Source organism: Hemitrygon akajei, chromosome 26, assembly GCF_048418815.1.
Source record: "Hemitrygon akajei chromosome 26, sHemAka1.3, whole genome shotgun sequence".
Classification (NCBI taxonomy): Eukaryota; Metazoa; Chordata; class Chondrichthyes; order Myliobatiformes; family Dasyatidae; genus Hemitrygon; species Hemitrygon akajei.
The window spans coordinates 47,375,994-47,393,590 of record NC_133149.1 but is presented as its reverse complement, the minus strand read 5'-3'; the positions used below and the strand labels follow the sequence as shown (position 1 = coordinate 47,393,590).

At 39.9% G+C, this 17,597-nt stretch overlaps 1 protein-coding gene across 1 annotated transcript in view; it reads right to left on the bottom strand.

Annotated features, from left to right (window-relative positions):
- Nucleotides 1–17,597, bottom strand: part of LOC140716961 (vacuolar protein sorting-associated protein 26B-like) — an 89,208-nt gene that overhangs the window by 40,222 nt on the left and 31,389 nt on the right. The window lies entirely within an intron of this gene.

Below are 17,597 nucleotides of genomic sequence, written 5' to 3'. Positions count from 1 at the left end.
GAATTGGAGCTTAAGTGTTCCATGTAGAACAGTACTGTATAGATAATAAAACATTTACATTTAACATCCTCTTGGATGTTAAATAGTATTAATTGTTACACCGTTACCAAAATCCTGTCGACAAATAAAGTGCATGTCCAAGTTTGACAGTTCAGGTAATGGAAATTCACCCTTATAGAATTCACAAACCACTACCAAAAATTTGAGATACTGGATAAAAATGTGCTCGCATGGAACTTGTGAGAGAAAAAAATCTCTCTCTCTTTTAATCTTTTTATTAGTATTAAAAATATTATGAACAAAATACAATTAAAATATTAATAATGGATTACAAACATATAAACTCCCATTACACATGAAGGAATACATAAACAATGAATATAGTATAAGTAAGCTTTCCCAAACATAAACCATATAGTGTATATATGAACAAGGTAAGTCTACATGTGGTGGCATGTTGGGGAGGAAGCATTAAGAAGAGGGACGCCTCACGTCTTAATAAGCTGGTAAGGAAGGCGGGCTCTGTCGTGGGCAAAGTACTGGAGAGTTTAACATCGGTAGCTGAGCGAAGGGCGCTGAGTAGGCTACGGTCAATTATGGATAACTCTGAACATCCTCTACATAGCACCATCCAGAGACAGAGAAGCAGTTTCAGCGACAGGTTACTATCGATGCAATGCTCCTCAGACAGGATGAAGAGGTCAATACTCCCCAATGCCATTAGGCTTTACAATTCTACCGCCAGGACTTAAGAGCTTTTTAAAAGCTATTATTAATGCTTTTTGAGATAGTGATTTAGATGCATATAATATTTTTTTTTACTGAGTTAAGTATTGTATGTAATTAGTTATGCTACAACAAGTGTATGGGACATTGGAAAAAAGTTGAATTTCCCCATGGGGATGAATAAAGTATCTATCTATCTAGATATTCCATAATATATAATATAAAAAAAAGAGAAAAAAATATAAATCTATATATGAAAGTTAACTAATCTACTAATCTAATATCTAAGAAAAAAAACAAAAAAGGAAGAAAAAACTAAAAAAAAACTAAAAAAAAGAGAAGAAAAAAAAGGGCTGTTCATAATATCTCACAAGCATACATAAACATCAATGTCGTCAACTCCGATCCTCTCAACATACATACGATTAAAGCTGAAAAAACCAATAAGCCTGGCACAGGGCCATTACATCATATGAAAATATTGAATAAATGGTCTCCATATCTTTTCAAATTTAATAGAAGTATCAAATACAGCACTTCTAAGAAAAAAAAATCTAAATAAACACAATGTGAATGAAACAAATTCTGTCAAAGCTTCACATCATAGAAAATCAGTTTCTGAGGAACACCATCACTCTAACACAAAGGTGCACTATAATAACTATTGTATTATTGCAAATCTGGTTCAAAAATAAGGAATAAAACAAGTTATCAAAGTGTCCATGAAGTTGAGGACAACACACAGAAATTCAATTTCTCAATCAGTATTTGGGTTGGCAGATAGTTACTAAGTGGGAGGGCATGGGAAACAGTATTGTGTCCTCAACTGTTCGTAACCTGAATAAGAGTCTACACTACAGCACAGAAAGAGACTCTTCAGCATATCTAGTCCATATCAAACTATTATTCTACCTAGTCCCATCAACTTGTACCTGCACCATACCCTCCTCCCATACATGTACTTAACCAAATTTCTCTTAAATGTTGAAATTGCTCTCTGCCATTCAATTTCTAAATGGACATAGAAGCCATGAACACTAACTCACTACATTTTTGTTTTATTGCACTACTTTAACTTAATCTATTTAATAGACAAATACTTAATGTAATTTAGTCTTTCATTTCTCTATACTTATGATGCATTTCATTGTACTGCTGTTATAAAGTTAACAAATTTCACGACATATGCCAGTGATATTAAACCTTATTCTGATTCTGAAGTCGAACCCCCATTCACCACTTTGCTGACAGCTTGTTCCACATTCACCAAGTGAAGAAGTTCCTCCTTCACCGTTAACCCATGACCTTTCAATTGAAAAGCTTGAACTTACTCCATCTATACCACTCAATTTTCTATCAAATCTCCCCTCATTTTCCTACACTCCAGGGAATAAAGTTTATGGACAAATTAATTGGCAAGATAGTGGCTGATGGAATAAATTGTAGAAAAGGTTACACACTTCAATAAAAATAACAGAACTCATTTTTACATGGTGAAATAAGAGTAACATTTGTGAGCAGATGAATCCAAATATGCTGGCTCAGGAGAGAAAGTAAGCACCCGAGTACAATAAAGCCACCAGAAAGACAATTTTTTAAAGCTTTTATTGCAGGGGAATATAAAGCAAATACACTGGATTCCAGTTAATTGGGGAAGCTGCTGATTTGAGACAACTTTAAAAGAACAAAATCGATATGTCCATTCATGGTCTGCTCCACTGTGGTGGAACAACACCTTACATTCCATTTGGGTAGCCTCCAACCTGATGGCACGAGCATGGATTTCTCAAACTTCTGGCAACACCCCCCCCCCCCCTCACCATTTCCCATCCCCTCATCTCCTTGCCCACCCATCACCACTCTCTGGTGCTCCTCCTCCTCCTTTTCTTTCTTCCATGACCTTCTGCCTCTTTCACCAAACAACTTCCCAGCTCTTTACTTCATCCCTCCCCCTCCATGTTTCACCTATCATCTGGTGTTTCTCTCTCCCCTCCCCCCACCTTTTATTTCTCCAGTCCTGCCAAAGGATCTCAGTCCAAAACGTCGACTATACTTTTCTCCATAGATGCTGACTGGCCTGTTGAGTTCCTCCAGCATTTTGTGTGCGTTGCTCAGATTTCCAGCATCGGCAGGTTTTCTGGATTCCCTTTCTTTTTCCAATAGTTTTATTAAATTTCATATACACAAATACAGAATTCATTAGGATACTTATTATAAATCAAAATAAGATAGCACAAAATGCACTATATAAATCACACTGATACAATCACGGTATCCCATATTCATGATCAATCAAATAAAATAAATTGAATGATGAAATACAATAGTATGGTTAATTATATTATCAAAAAAATCTACACCGCCTACCAAGTCAAAGCTGGTTGGTTAAAAAAAGAGGGAAAAAAGCATACTTTACCATATAGTGTTTTATAATAATAGCCCAGATCTATATTTTAATAACAATTCAAAGATTTTTTAAAATAGTTCAGAAAGGATCCCCATAACGTTTGAAAATCTTGGTTAGAATCAGAAATCAAACAATGAATCTTCTCTAGATTTAAACATGACATAACATCACATAGCCATTGAGCATGTGGTGGTGGGGGGGGGGGGGGCAACCTCCTGCCATTTAGGCAAGATCGTCCTCCTAGCCACAAGAGAAATAAAAGCCATTACCCGCGAATGAGAAGGCTCCAAAATTATAACTCTTTCCTTAATAATACCAAATAAAGCAGTCAAAGGATTGGGTTTAAAACTAACTTTAAGTACAGAAAAAGTTTGGAATACATCTTTCCAATATTTTTCAAGGCTCGAACATGACCAAAACACATGAATTAATGAAGCCTCTTCATTATTACATCTGTCACAATAAGGAGATATATCTGCAATATAACGAGAGAGCTTATCTTTAGACATGAAAGCCCTATGTACTACTTTAAATTGTAGGAGGAAATGATGAGCACATAATAATGAAGAATTAACCATTTTGAAAATAACTCTTCAGGTCTCATCAGATAATGAAGTCTGTAAATCCTTTTCCCAATTTTTTAAAATTTTACCTAAAGGAGCCATTCTCAATCCCATTAACAGACCATAAATATAAGATATTGAGCCATTTTCAAACAGTTTCAAATTAAAAATTACATCTATTATGTTCTTATCCAGGCTAGTAGGAAATATATATAGTTTAGATCTTAAAAAATCTCTAATCTGTAGATATCAAAAAAAGTGGGTATTTGATAGGTTATATTTCACTGAGAGCTGCTCAAAAGAAGAAAGATTCCCTCCAACAAACAGATCCTGAAATCGTTTATTGCCTAATCTATCCCATTCTCTAAAAAAAAAACACAGATCCGTCGTAGATGGTTTAAAAAAATTAGGAAAAAAATAGGACTGGAAAGAGAAAATCTCAATAAATCAAAATGCTTTCTAAACTGTAGCCAGATCCTCAAAGTGTGTTTAACCACCAAACTGTCAGTTAATTTATTTACAGATAAAGGAAGAGAGGATACAGGAAGAGAAATAATAGAAAATTTCGTAACAGAATTGGCTTCCAAAAAGACCCATATTGGACAATCCTCACGATTAATATCATATAACCAGAATGTAAGATTTTGTATGTTAATTGCCCAATAATATAACCTAAAATTGGGTAAAGCAAGGCCACCATTCTTTTTGCTTTTTTGAAGGTGGGCTTTATTTAATCGGGGTTTTCTGTTCTTCCATATACAGGAAGAAAGAATCGAAAAAAGACTTGGGAATAAAAACAGGTACGGCTTGAGAAAGGTACAGTCGGTCCTCCTTATATGCGGGGGATTGGTTCCGGGGCCCCCCGTGGATACCAAAAAAACGCAGATGCTCAAGTCCCTTATTTAGCCTGACCAGTGGGGTGCTCTTTAGGACCCAGCGGAACCCTGGACCTTATTTAACCTGTCTCAGTGCGGTGGACTTTAGGAGCAGGCGCAGCTCTGAATCCGCAGTGTTTCCGTTCACGAAAATAATCACGATCATGATTGAAAATAAAGTGGAAGTAATAAAGCGATCAGAAAGAGGTGAAACGCCACCGGTCATTGGAAAAGCTTTAGGCTACAGTCGGTCAACGATCGGAACAATTTTAATGGAGCATGTGAAAAGCTACAATTATTACTAAGCAACGCAGTGAATTATTGAAATACATACATTTCTTAAATGTTTTATTTGCATAGAAAGGTAAAATGTATACTATATACTAAGACAAACATTTAACTAACTGACGCTAAATAATACCGGATGCACCTGTTCCAACTTCAAATCCGACTTAAAGACAGACTCAGGAACGGAACTAGTTCACAACCCGGGGACTGCCTGTACTCTTAAATCATCTCTAGATTATTTATAGTACCTAATACAATGTAAATGTATGTAAATAGTTGTTATACTGTATTGTTTAGGAAATAATGACAAGAAAAAAGTCTGTACATACTCAAATAACGAGAGCTGGAGAGAGAACTTCTGGGTTTTCCCAATCCGCGGTTGGTTGAATCCGCGCATGCGGAACCCGCGGATAAGGAGGGCCGACTGTGTATAAATTTAGGTAAAATATTTATTTTAATAGAATTAATTCGACCAATCAGTGATAAAGAGAGAGGCGACCAATTAGAAAGTGCCTTTTTCACATAATTCATTAAGGTTAAATTATTTTCTTTGAATAGATCTTTGTAATTCTTAGTGATTGTTACGCCCAAATACGTAAATTGTTTTCTTACAATTTTAAAAGGAAGGTTAATATTGGTTAGTATCAAATTATTTAAAGGAAACAATTCATTCTTATGTAAATTCAATTTATATCCTGAAAACTGACTAAAATTAGTCAGTAAAATAAACAGAGGGTAAAGAAGTTGTAACATTAGATATAAAAAGCAATAGGTCATCAGTATAAAGTGAGACTTTATGAATAGTACCTTTCCTTAAGATACCTGTCTTTAGACTCTCAAAAGGCAATTGCTAGAGGTTCTAATACCAAATCAAAAAGCAAAGGACTCGACGGACATTCTTGTCTGGTTCCACATTGGAGTTTAATTGGTTTAGAAATCTGAAAATTAGTAAGGACCCGAGCAGAGGGAGATGAAGTAATTTAATCCAATGAATAAAATTGGGCCCAAAACTAAATTTTTCTAAGGTTTTAATTAGGTAATTCCATTCAACTCGATCAAAGGCCTTCTCCACATCCAGAGAAATCACACATTCCAATATTTCCTTGGATGGAGAATGCATAACATTTAACAGTTGCCATATATTAAAATGGGAATATCAATTTTTAATAAATCCTGTCTGATCATCAGATATTATAGAAGGTACAATATTTTCAAGTCTATGGGTCAAAACTTTAGATAGGATCTTAGCATCAACATTGAGTAAAGAGATTGATCTATTTGAAGAGCATTCAGTGGGAATTTTATTCTTTTTAAGAATAAGCGAAATGGAAGCTTCATAAAAAGACTGCGGCAACATACCCACCTTGAAGGACTCAGTAATGGTAGAACATAAATAAGGTACAAACAATGAAGAAAAAGCCTTATAAAATTCTCCAGAGAATCTGTCAGGTCCTGGAAATTTCCCAAAATGCAATGAACGTATAGCCTCAATGATTTCCCCCTGAGAAATAGGTTGATCCAACTGCTTTCGATTATCAACCGAAAGTCCAGGAATATTTAATTGATCTAAAAAATTGTTCACTGCAGTATTATCTTTAATAAAATCAGAACTATACAATTTAGAATAAAATTCTCTAAAAGTGTCATTTATTTCAAAATGGTCAGTTGTCATATCACCATTGGTTTTGCAAATTTCTTTAATTTGCCATTTAGCTATAAAGGTCTTCAATTGATTAGCCAATAGTTTACCAGTTTTTTTCTCCATGTATATAGAATTGGCTTCTATCTTTTAAAAGTTGGTTTTCAATTGGATATGTTATAAGAAGATCATATTTAGTTTTAATTTCAATACGTCTTTTGTATAGTTCAGGGGCTGGTGCCAAAGCATATTTCTGGTCTAATTGTTTTAATTGATGAACTAAATCAGTACTGTTATGACCCCAGCCCCCTCCTTTGTGAGAATCGCAAGAGCCCTAGTCAAGGGGGGGTCAAATGACCCAAGAGAGAGGGAGACGTGCGGAAGACCACGTTCCCCCGGGAAGCAGAATAAAGTGACTCTGACTATTGTCTCATGAAGACCACGTGTAAAGCCCTCGGGCAACGTGGGCTGGTTGAGAGAGAGATTGACACCGGCGATCCCGTGAGGAAGTATAAAGGAGGGTCTGGGGGGCGGAAGACCCCTTCAGACGCACCAGAAGACACGCTAGAAATCCTGTGACAGCGTTTTGATAGCGACAGCCAGTAGTGGGGTTCGTGTGCGTCTTCTCCTTGCCTGGGATTGGCGACCCCACAACGGAAGAACGGCTTAGCTACAGGGGAGGCCACAGACGAGCGTTCATTCCCCCAACGAGGCTCCGACAAACCGAACTCCTCCAGGTTGGAAAACCAGTCGGGTAACTGTTTCATCCCATCTCTCTCTCTCTCTCTCTTTCTAACAAAAGTGCACCAACGCGACACCACAACGACGGCAGCTGGTGGAACTGCAGTGACCGCAAAAGACTTTTAGATATCCAGTAAACAATATATATCTACATTACCCCTAGACAACGATAGAGCTTATTTCTGATTGATTATTACTATACCTGTGCTTTAGATTGAGTTGTGACGACGTACATGATCTGAATGTTTTGTATTAACCATACGTTTGTGCCCCTTTATAAATAAAAACGTTTGAAAATAGTAGCAACAGGCTTCAGCGGACCTATCTATCTTTGCTGATAAGTCACCCGGTTACTGGGGAACGTAACAAGTGGGTTGCTCGTCCCGGATTTGAAACCAAAGGGGAGGGTCAGTGAATCGGGCTGTAAGTCCAAACTTAAATCTGGTTATGCAGGTAGCCAGACAGGAAACCAGCAAAGATGGATGTGGGTGAATTTATGAGAAACCCGACTGTAGAGGTGCTAGGGACGGCTACCAAATCAGACTTGGTAAATCTGGCAAAGGGGTTGGACCTCGCAGAGGTGAGGTCATCAATGAAAAAGCAGGAAGTGCGAGGGGTCATAAATCAGTATTACATTGGGAAGGAGGTGTTTGCAGCTGAGGATTTGGAAAATATCCCCGAAAAGAGATTAGCGAGTGGGACAGATCAGGTAGAGTTGGAGAAAGTAAGGTTGGAACATGATCTTCAAGTAAAGTAGCTAGAAGCAGCTGCAAAGGAAAAGGCTGAGGAACGAGCTGAAAGGGAAAAGGAACGAGTTGCAAAGGAAAAGGCTGAGGAACGGGCTGCAAGGAAAAGGCTGAGGAAAGGGAGCAGGTGTTCAAACTAAAGGAATTAGAGATGAAACGGGGTCATGAGCTCCAGCTAAAGCAGCTAGAAGCAGAAGCAGAAGAGAAAGAGAAACAAAGGAGTCATGAATTGGAGCTGGACAGACGAAAGCAAGAGCGAAGAGCTCAAGGGCAAGAGAGAGAGGAGGGGTTTGATGTTAGTCGGGCGTTGAGGTCGGTCCCTCCCTTCGAGGAGACGGATGTTGATAGTTATTTCTTGCTTTTTGAGAAGGTGGCAGTGAATCAGAAGTGGCCCAGAGAGCAGTGGGTGGCGTTGTTACAAAGTGTGTTACGAGGGAAAGCACAGCGGGTATATGCCGCGCTGCCCCCAGAAGGGGAAGGGAATTATGACCAAGTAAAGGAGGCCATTCTCCAAGGTTACGAGTTAGTACCTGAGGCGTATAGACAAAGGTTCCGAAATTTAAGGAAAGGGTGGAATCAAACGTATACCGAGCTAGCCCATGAGAAGGGTGTGCTCTTGGACCGTTGGTGCACCGCGGAGAAGGTGGCCGAGAATTATGGGCGTCTCAGGGAGTTATTTTTGATTGAGGAATTTAAAGGTTGTGTTCCGGAAGAGATCCGAATGTATTTAAATGAGAGGACGAATCAGTCCCTCTCAGAAATTGCTAGGTTCGCAGATGAATATGCCCTAACCCACAAGACAAAGTTTTCCTCGCCAAAAAGTTACCCGAGAGACCGTCAGAATGGTAGGGAAAGCCCGCCGGCTGAGGTGGAGATCCCGCCGGGAGTTAGCAGGAAAAGTGAGGATAACAGGCAGGAAACCTGGAGATTTCCTGGTTTAACCTGTTTTAATTGTGGAAAGGTGGGTCATATTGCATCTAAATGCTTTGCTCCGAGAAAGGAGCCAGAGAGAGAGAGAGCAGCGATCCCTATCGGGCGTGCAGTGGTAATCAGAAAATCGGCAAGAGGGTCCCAGGGGAGCAGAGAGCGCGAGGGGTCGGAGATTTATCTGTCACCCGGAACCGTGTCTGTGAGGAAGGGGGACCCGCCTATCTCCGTACGGATTTGGAGAGACACGGGGGCGGAGCTATCATTAATTAGCCGTAACGTATTACCATTCGGACCTCCGACGGGCGAGGTAGCCCTGAGAGGCATAGGAAACTGGACCGAGTTAGTGCCTTTGCATAGGGTCCTTCTAGATTGTGAGTTGGTGTCGGGACCAGTGGAAATGGGGGTCCTGCCGGAGTTGCCGGGGGAAGGCGTGGACGTCCTTCTGGGTAACGACCTAGCGGGTGGGAAGATTGGAGCAGCCGTGAAGCTAAAAACCCAGCCCGTGAGAGTTGAGGCCCCGCCCATAGAGTCCCCGAGCTATCCCGCATGCGTGGACACTCGCAGCCTGTCGAGAGCGGCAGCTGAGAAAGCGAGCAGTTTAAAATTGGCTCAGACGTTTTTACCGACCCTGTGCCACGAGGGTTTTGAGGGTGGTAAAACGAGGAATAGTAGCGTAAAAGGGGATAAAGGAGAGAAAGGAGAGAAGGTAGATCCTCCTTTAGCGAAGAAAAAGGTCCTAAAGGTAGGAAATAAAGATGAGAAACAGATAAAGCTGTTAAAAGGTCCAGGGTTGGACCTGGATGAGTCTAAAGGTGTTCCCGATAATGAAATGAGGGCAGTCCTCGATGAAAAGGATGCCATTACCTTGAAGAAGTCTGCTGGATTGGCAGATGAGGTTGTTCCAGCCCAAGGGGTTGAGTTTACTTCGGAAGTGAGTTGCCCAGAGAGTAACTGGGAGGATCAGAGGAAGTTAGAATTTGAAAAGGGTATGGGGATTGAAAGCCTGGAAGAGGCCAATGCCCCGTTTGAGTGTGTCCAAGATGGGGAGGCCCGTGGTCCTAAACCTAGTCACGGAGCTCAGAAAAAGTCTGAGGTATTTGACTTGGCTGGACGAGATGGCCGTCCTTTTGGATCAGATGGACTAGGTTGGGGACACGGAGTTAAGAGAATAACCCTTGTGGAAAGGAAAGGTGGGAGAGAACCTCGCCAAATTACTCAAGTTCCCCACGGGGGGACTCACTGGAAAAAAGGCGATGGTTAATAGAAATGCCATTTTTAAACAGCAACGCCGGTTGTACGCGTTTGCGCCAAAGCCTGTGAAATATAAAGACAACCCCTTTGGAGACCTGCCGGTGAAATAACACAACCGAAACGATTAGTATTTGTATAAACTTTTGTAGATGCACCTAAGCTAAGATCACACCTCCTTAGTTGTGTGGCTGAAGAAAATAAATAAAAATAGGTGGTTATTGAGCTGAAGTTTGATGCTACCAGACTTTAGTACGGTACGTGAGGTTAAGATATTAAAGAAAGGGGCACTGTAATTGTTACCTGTTTAAATACTGACTTGAATGTATAACGGTAGTACTCTGTGAAGAGAGGAGCTTGTGTATTGTGTTAGAAAAAAAAATCCTATAAGACTCTGTACCAACTTGTTTTTAACCGCTGGTAAAAAACTTTTAAGAGGGGAGGTGTTATGACCCCAGCCCCCTCCTTTGTGAGAATCACAAGAGCCCTAGACAAGGGGGGGTCAAATGACCCAAGAGAGAGGGAGACGTGCGGAAGACCATGTTCCCCCGGGAAGCAGAATAAAGTGACTCTGACTGTCTCATGAAGACCACGTGTAAAGCCCTCGGGCAACGTGGGCTGGTTGAGAGAGAGATTGACACCGGCGATCCCGTGAGGAAGTATAAAGGAGGGTCTGGGGGGCGGACGACCCCTTCAGACGCACCAGAAGACACGCTAGAAATCCTGTGACAGCGTTTTGATAGCGACAGCCGGTGGTGGGGTTCGTGTGCGTCTTTTCCTTGCCTGGGATTGGCGTCCCCACAACGGAAGAACAGCTTAGCTACAGGGGAGGCCACAGATGAGCGTTCATTCCCCCAACGAGGCTCCGACAAACCGAACTCCTCCAGGTTGGAAAACCGGTCGGGTAACTGTTTCATCCCATCTCCCTCTCTCTCTTTCTAACAAAAGTGCACCAACGCGACACCACAACGACGGCAGCTGGTGGAACTGCAGTGACCGCAAAAGACTTTTAGATATCCAGTAAACAATATATATCTACATTACCCCTAGACAACGATAGAGCTTATTTCTGATTGATTATTACTATACCTGTGCTTTAGATTGAGTTGTGACGACGTATATGATCTGAATGTTTTGTATTAACCATACGTTTGTGCCCCTTTATAAATAAAAACGTTTGAAAATAGTAGCATCAGGCTTCAGCGGACCTATCTATCTTTGTTGGTAAGTCACCCGGTTACTGGGGAACGTAACAGTACTCTCTTTATTAGCAATTTTCTTAATATATACAGTACAGGAGATAATGTGTCCTCTGATGTATGCCTTAAAAGTGTTCCAAATTATAAGACTGGAAGTCTCTTCCAACGCATTTTCTTCAAAAAAAAAGAGTAATTTGATTCTTCAGAAATTTTAGAAAGTCCTTATCAGATAACAAAGTTAAATTAAAACGCCAGGATCTGTTCATATGAGTGAAACCAGGAAAGTTAAAGATAGAAATACAGGAGAGTGGTCGGACACAGCTATTTCTTTATAGTCAATGGATCAAACTAATGGAATCATCTGACTATCAATTAAAAAAAAATCAATCCTAGTATAAGAATGATGGACATGAGAGAAGATCGAATACTTCCTTTCTGCTGGGTGAAGAAAACGCCAGTCATCAACAATATCACATTTCATTAAAAAGGATTGAATAAATAAAGCTGATTTATTAGGTGTGGCTAACTTAAGAGAAGAACGATCTAATACTGGGTCTAGACAACAATTAAAATCTCCCCCCATCACTAAAGAATAAAAACTCAAATCTGGCAAGAATGAAAAGAAACACTCAAAAAATCCTGGGTCATCCACATTGGGAGCGTACGCATTAGCAAATACAATTAATGTATTATCTAGTTTCACTGACACTATGACAAATCGCCCATTAGGGTCAGAGACAACTTTATGTTGAACAAAGGAAATTGTATTATCTATAAAGATCGAGACACCTCGAGATTTTGCTCTGAATGAAGAATGAAACTGTAGATCCCTCCACCGATTAAAAAGGCGTGCATTATCACAACTATGTACATGTGTTTCTTGTAGAAAAATAATGGGGGCCCTTAACTTTTTAAGATGAAGCCACACTCGGGTTGGAGGAACAACACCTTATATACTGGCTGAGTAGCCTCCCACCTGATGGCATGAACATTGACTTCTCTAACTTCCGTTAATGCCCCTCCTCCCCTTCTTACCCCATCGCTGATATATTTAGTTTTTTTTCCCCTCCCTTTTTTTCTTTCTCTCTCTGCCCATCACTCTGCCTGTTCCCCATCTCCCTCTGGTGCTCCCCTCCCCCTTTCTTTCTCCCTAGGCCTCCCGTCCCATTATTCTTTCCCTTCTCTAGCTCTGTATCCCTTTTGCCAATCACCTTTCTGGTTCTCAGCTTCACCCCACCCCCTCCGGTCTTCTCCTATCATTTCAGATTTCCCCCTCCCCCTCCTACTTTCAAATCTCTTACTATCTTTCCTTTCAGTTAGTCTTGACGAAGGGTCTCGGCCCGAAACGTCGACAGTGCTTCTCCCTGTAGATGCTGCCTGGCCTGCTGTGTTCCACCAGCATTTTGTGTGTTGCTTGAATTTCCAGCATCTGCAGATTTCCTCGTGTTTGTCCAGTATCAAAGTTTCTTTATTCTCTTTAATTCGCTTTTCATGTTCGATTAAAGTTTGTTGAATAGCATCCAACTTGACATTAAGATGTTGAAATTCCTCAGAGTTCTGTTCTTTGCTTTTTAAGGAAATCTCCAATTGATTCCAAAGTAGTTGGAGAGTCATCTTTTTCTTTTGCAGAGGCTTTCGTCTTTCTCAAAAACATATTAGAGCAATATTAAGATTTATAATAAGATTTCAAAAAACTGGTAGGGAATAAAGAGATAGGTAAGGTAGGAGCAAATTTAAAAAGATGTTACCCCATTGGCTGCCATCAGGGCTCTCCATTCCCTTTATTTATTTAGGACACTATGCTGCTTAATTGGGACAGGAGACTGTTGCTGAATGGTTTTTAAAACAGCATCAGTTGCATGTGCTTGAGTTATGGTATCCATTTGGGTCAAAGGCTGCCAATTCAAAAGTAGTGATTTTTGGTAATTGTTTTTTTATATTTTCACTGACCAAGATGCAGGAAGTCAATGAGGGCAATCCATTATCTACTCCAAATGTCTGTGCTGGTTTTAATTATTTGCGATCAAAAGAACACTGCAGCATACACTGAATGAATTCCTCCATCGATAATTATTGGAAACTAGTAAGAGTTCTACAGTAGTATTGGTAATATTCTAATTTATTCTGCATTTTATTTAAATACATAGTTTGTTACTCAGTTAAATTGCGGTGTGTCTCTTTTATACCCTTTAACTATTTCCATGAAGCTTCAGCTAATTGGACCTGCTGTTTAATTGGGCCAAAATCTACTCGCCCATGTGTCCCAATTGACTGGAATCCATTGTAATGCCAAATTGAATAGGCTTTTTTGGCATGCTGTATGTAATACAAGTTACAAAAGCCTCAGCTGCATGGGATCAGGTGATAACCTGAAGAATTACTGAAAGGCTTGGTATAAACTTGGAGTTTACAGTCAAGCGATATCATCTCATCAACACATTCTGAGCTAGATTAACAGTAGTTGATGAGAGTGCAGTTTCCTTGAATTGAATAACCAAAGGCCCGGGGTTGAAGTCTCAACACAGGTTTAAAAAAAAATCAAGAACTAACAATGCTGGAAAACAAATTTAAACAGAAAATGCTAGAAACCCTCAACACAGCAGGTGATATTTGTGGACAGAGAAATAATTAACAATTCAGGCTGAAAGCCAAAGAAATTTAAATTTCAGAGGATGCGGAAAGGACAGAACCTCTCATGTGAATCATACACACAAGAAGTTCTGCAGATGCTAGAAATCCAGAGCAACGCACACTAAGTGCTGGAGGAACTCAGTACATTAACAGCATCTATAGAAATCAATAAACAGTCGATGTGTCAGGTTGAGACCCTTCTCCAGACCTGGAAAAAGGGGGAAGACACCAGAATAAAAAGATAGGGGGAGGGGAAGGAGGAAAGTTTGAAAGTGATAGGTGAGTACAAGAATGTGAAACCAGGATTCATTAACACATCAAGGGAAAATCTGCAGATGCTGGAAATCCGAGCAACACACATAACGCTAGAGGAATTGGGCCAAAACCCTTCAGGACTGGAGTAAAAAAGCTGAGGAGGCCAAGGGTTTCGGCCTGAAACGTCGACTGTATTCTTTTTCTAGATGCTGCCTGGCCTGCTGAGTTCCTCCAGTATTTTGTGTTCATTAATACATTTAGATAACTTCATCAACAACTCATCACCTCAGCAATCCTGGTCTCACCCAATCAAGCATGTTCCTTTTGATCTATCCATCTCTCACCAACTAGAAACTACCCTGGCTTTTACTTTCCTTGTCCTCATGATTATACTTCAACATGAAATATTAACTGTTTCTTGCTCCACAGATGTCGTCAATTGTTTTGATGGCACATTCTGTTATTTTCCCTCAGAGGATGGTCTTACAGAATCAGAGGGAAATCCACCGACCCCACCTCACAAACTATTTTCCCATGTGCACTGGCAACCCCCTAATTTGTTCACATCCTACTCATCATGCAAGGGATAATTTCCAGGGGCCAATTAAGCTAATAAACAGCACATCTTTGAGATATGGGAGGAAAATGGAACACCTAGGAAAAATTCAATTGAATCACAGGGTAAACTACATACCAAAGAATTAAAAGATTTATCACATTCAAAAATTTGTTTCAAATTGACTTCAATGATAAATGACAGCATATTTACAGTTACGAGAACCAGTTTGTGAGCCCTTTGAAATTCCCTGCTTTTCCACTTTACTTATAAAGCGAGGTCTGATCTTCATCTAAGTCACAATAAAAGACAAACACAATCTGCCCAAACTAATAACACACAATTCTACTTCTCATCAATACCATTTAAACAATCACAGTCAAGGTTCCAAAAAGTATGAGAATGTCTGGGGTAGTGCCTTCTACAAAAGCTATTTGGAGTCAGGTGTTCCAATAAGTGAGATGAGATTGGAGAGGTAGGTTGTAGAGGTGTCTATATATCTCTCTCTCTCTCTCTCTCTATATATATATATCTCTCTCTCTCTCTCTATATATATATATATATATATATATATATATATATATATATATATATATATCTCTATATATATATATATCTCTCTCTATACATCTCTCTCTCTATATATATATATCTACCGTAGATTCCGGATTTTAAGCCGCTACTTTTTTCCCACATTTTGAACAGCTTTGAACTTTGCGGCCTTTAATACGGAGCGGCTAATACATGATTTTTTTCATGCCGCCTCGTAAACATTTTGCCTCATAACAGTAGACCAATAAAATTGATGAGTAGTTCACAGAGGTCCAATGAAATTGTACGATAAATCAAGCGCACTTTCACAATTAAATTATTGTAAATCAGTCATTTGTACTCACCCTCATCAACATGGAAAACACTCGAAGAAAAGCATTGTGCTGCCTTATGGCAGTTATTTAGTTTATAATATTTTCGCTTAGTAATTCATTTTCTAGTTAAAGTTAGAAGAGTTTTAACTATATTTGTTTTCTGTACTACATCGCGGGATGCTATGACGTCACACCCGGTTTCGCGGTGTCTTGTGGGAAAACGCCGGTTTGCGATAAACGGAAAGGCGGGGGTCGAGCGGTGGAGCGAAACGCTGCTTTTAAGTTAAAGGCGATCAATAACTTTTCCTGGTAGGCTGCAGTATATATATTTTTTACCAGTCGTTAGGAGATATTGGAATGTTGTTCAGTAAAGAAGTATACGCAACGTATATTTAAAAGTAGCCGCGTTACGGGCACGGTTCGAAAAAAAGCATTTGCAATATGTATTTGTTTTTGTTACCATATGGATTTAATTAAAAGTTAAAAAATCCTCACGTGTAATATCTTTCTGTGTAAATATCTCATATTACAACGTGGGACACCTGCGGCCGAAAATCCGGTGCGGCCTAAAATCCGGTGCGGCCTTTACAATTAAAAAATTGATTTTATTTCTAAAATTAGAGCCAGCGGCTTTTAATCAGGTGCGCTCTGTAGTCCGGAATCTACGGTATATATCTATATATATATCTATTTTAAAAAAAAGACAGTCAGGTTACTGACAGAGCCTGCTCTTCAAGAAAGATCTGTTCATGTGCACTGTGCCTCAATCAAAAACAACTTTCAAAATACCTCAGAAGAATTGTACAGATGCATGAAGCTGGAAAAGGCTACAAAAGCATTTCTGAAGACCTGAGTCTTCATCAGTCCACAGTAAGATGAGCGAGTGTCCTGCAAAGATCACATCAGAAGTGCAATGTGCAATGCTGAAGGAGGTCACAGAGAACCCAAGGATAACAGCAAAAGACCTGCAGAAATCTCTAGAACTTGCTAAAGTTTCTGTTCATCTATCCATTATAAGAAAAACACTGAACAAGAATGGTGTTCCATAGAACGCTACAGCACAGAAAACAGGTCATTCGGCCCTTCTAGTCTGTGCCGAAACTTTATTCCACTAGTCCCACCGACCTGCACCCAATGCATAACCCTCCAGACCTCTCCCATCCATGTATCCATCCAAATTTCTTAAAATTTAAGAGTGAGCCCGTATTTACCACGCCAGATGGCAGCTCGTTCCACACTCCCACCACTCTGAAGAAGTTCCCCCTAAACCTTTCCACTTTCACCCTAAAGCCATGTCCTCTTGTATTTACCTCTCTTAATCTAAGTGGAAATAGCCCACTCACATTTACTCTGTCTATACCCCTCATAATTTTGTAAACCTCTATCAAATCCCCCCTCATTCTTCTGTGCTCCAAGGAATTAAGTCCTAACATGTTCAATCTTTCCCTGTAACTCAACTCCTGAAGACCCAGCAACATCCTAGTAAATCTTCTCTGCACTCTTTCAATCTTACTGATATCCTTCCTATAGTTAGGTGACCACAACTGTACACAATACTCCAAATTTGCCCTCACCAATACAACCATAACATCCCAACTTCTATACTCAATACTTTGATTTATGAATGCCAGGATGCCAAAAGCCTTCTTTACAACCCTGTCTACCTGTGACGCCACTTTCAGGGAATTATGTATCTGAACTCCCAGATCCCTTTGTTCCTCCGCACTCCTCAGTGCCCTACCATTTACTGTGTATGTCCTACCTCGATTTGTCCTTCCAAAATGCAACACCTCACACTTGTCTGCATTAAATTCCATCTGCCATTTTCTGGCCCATTTTTCCAGTTGGTCCAGATCCCTCTGCTGGCTTTGAGCCTTCCTTGCTGATCCAATTTACCACATTATCTAGATCATTGATATAGACAACA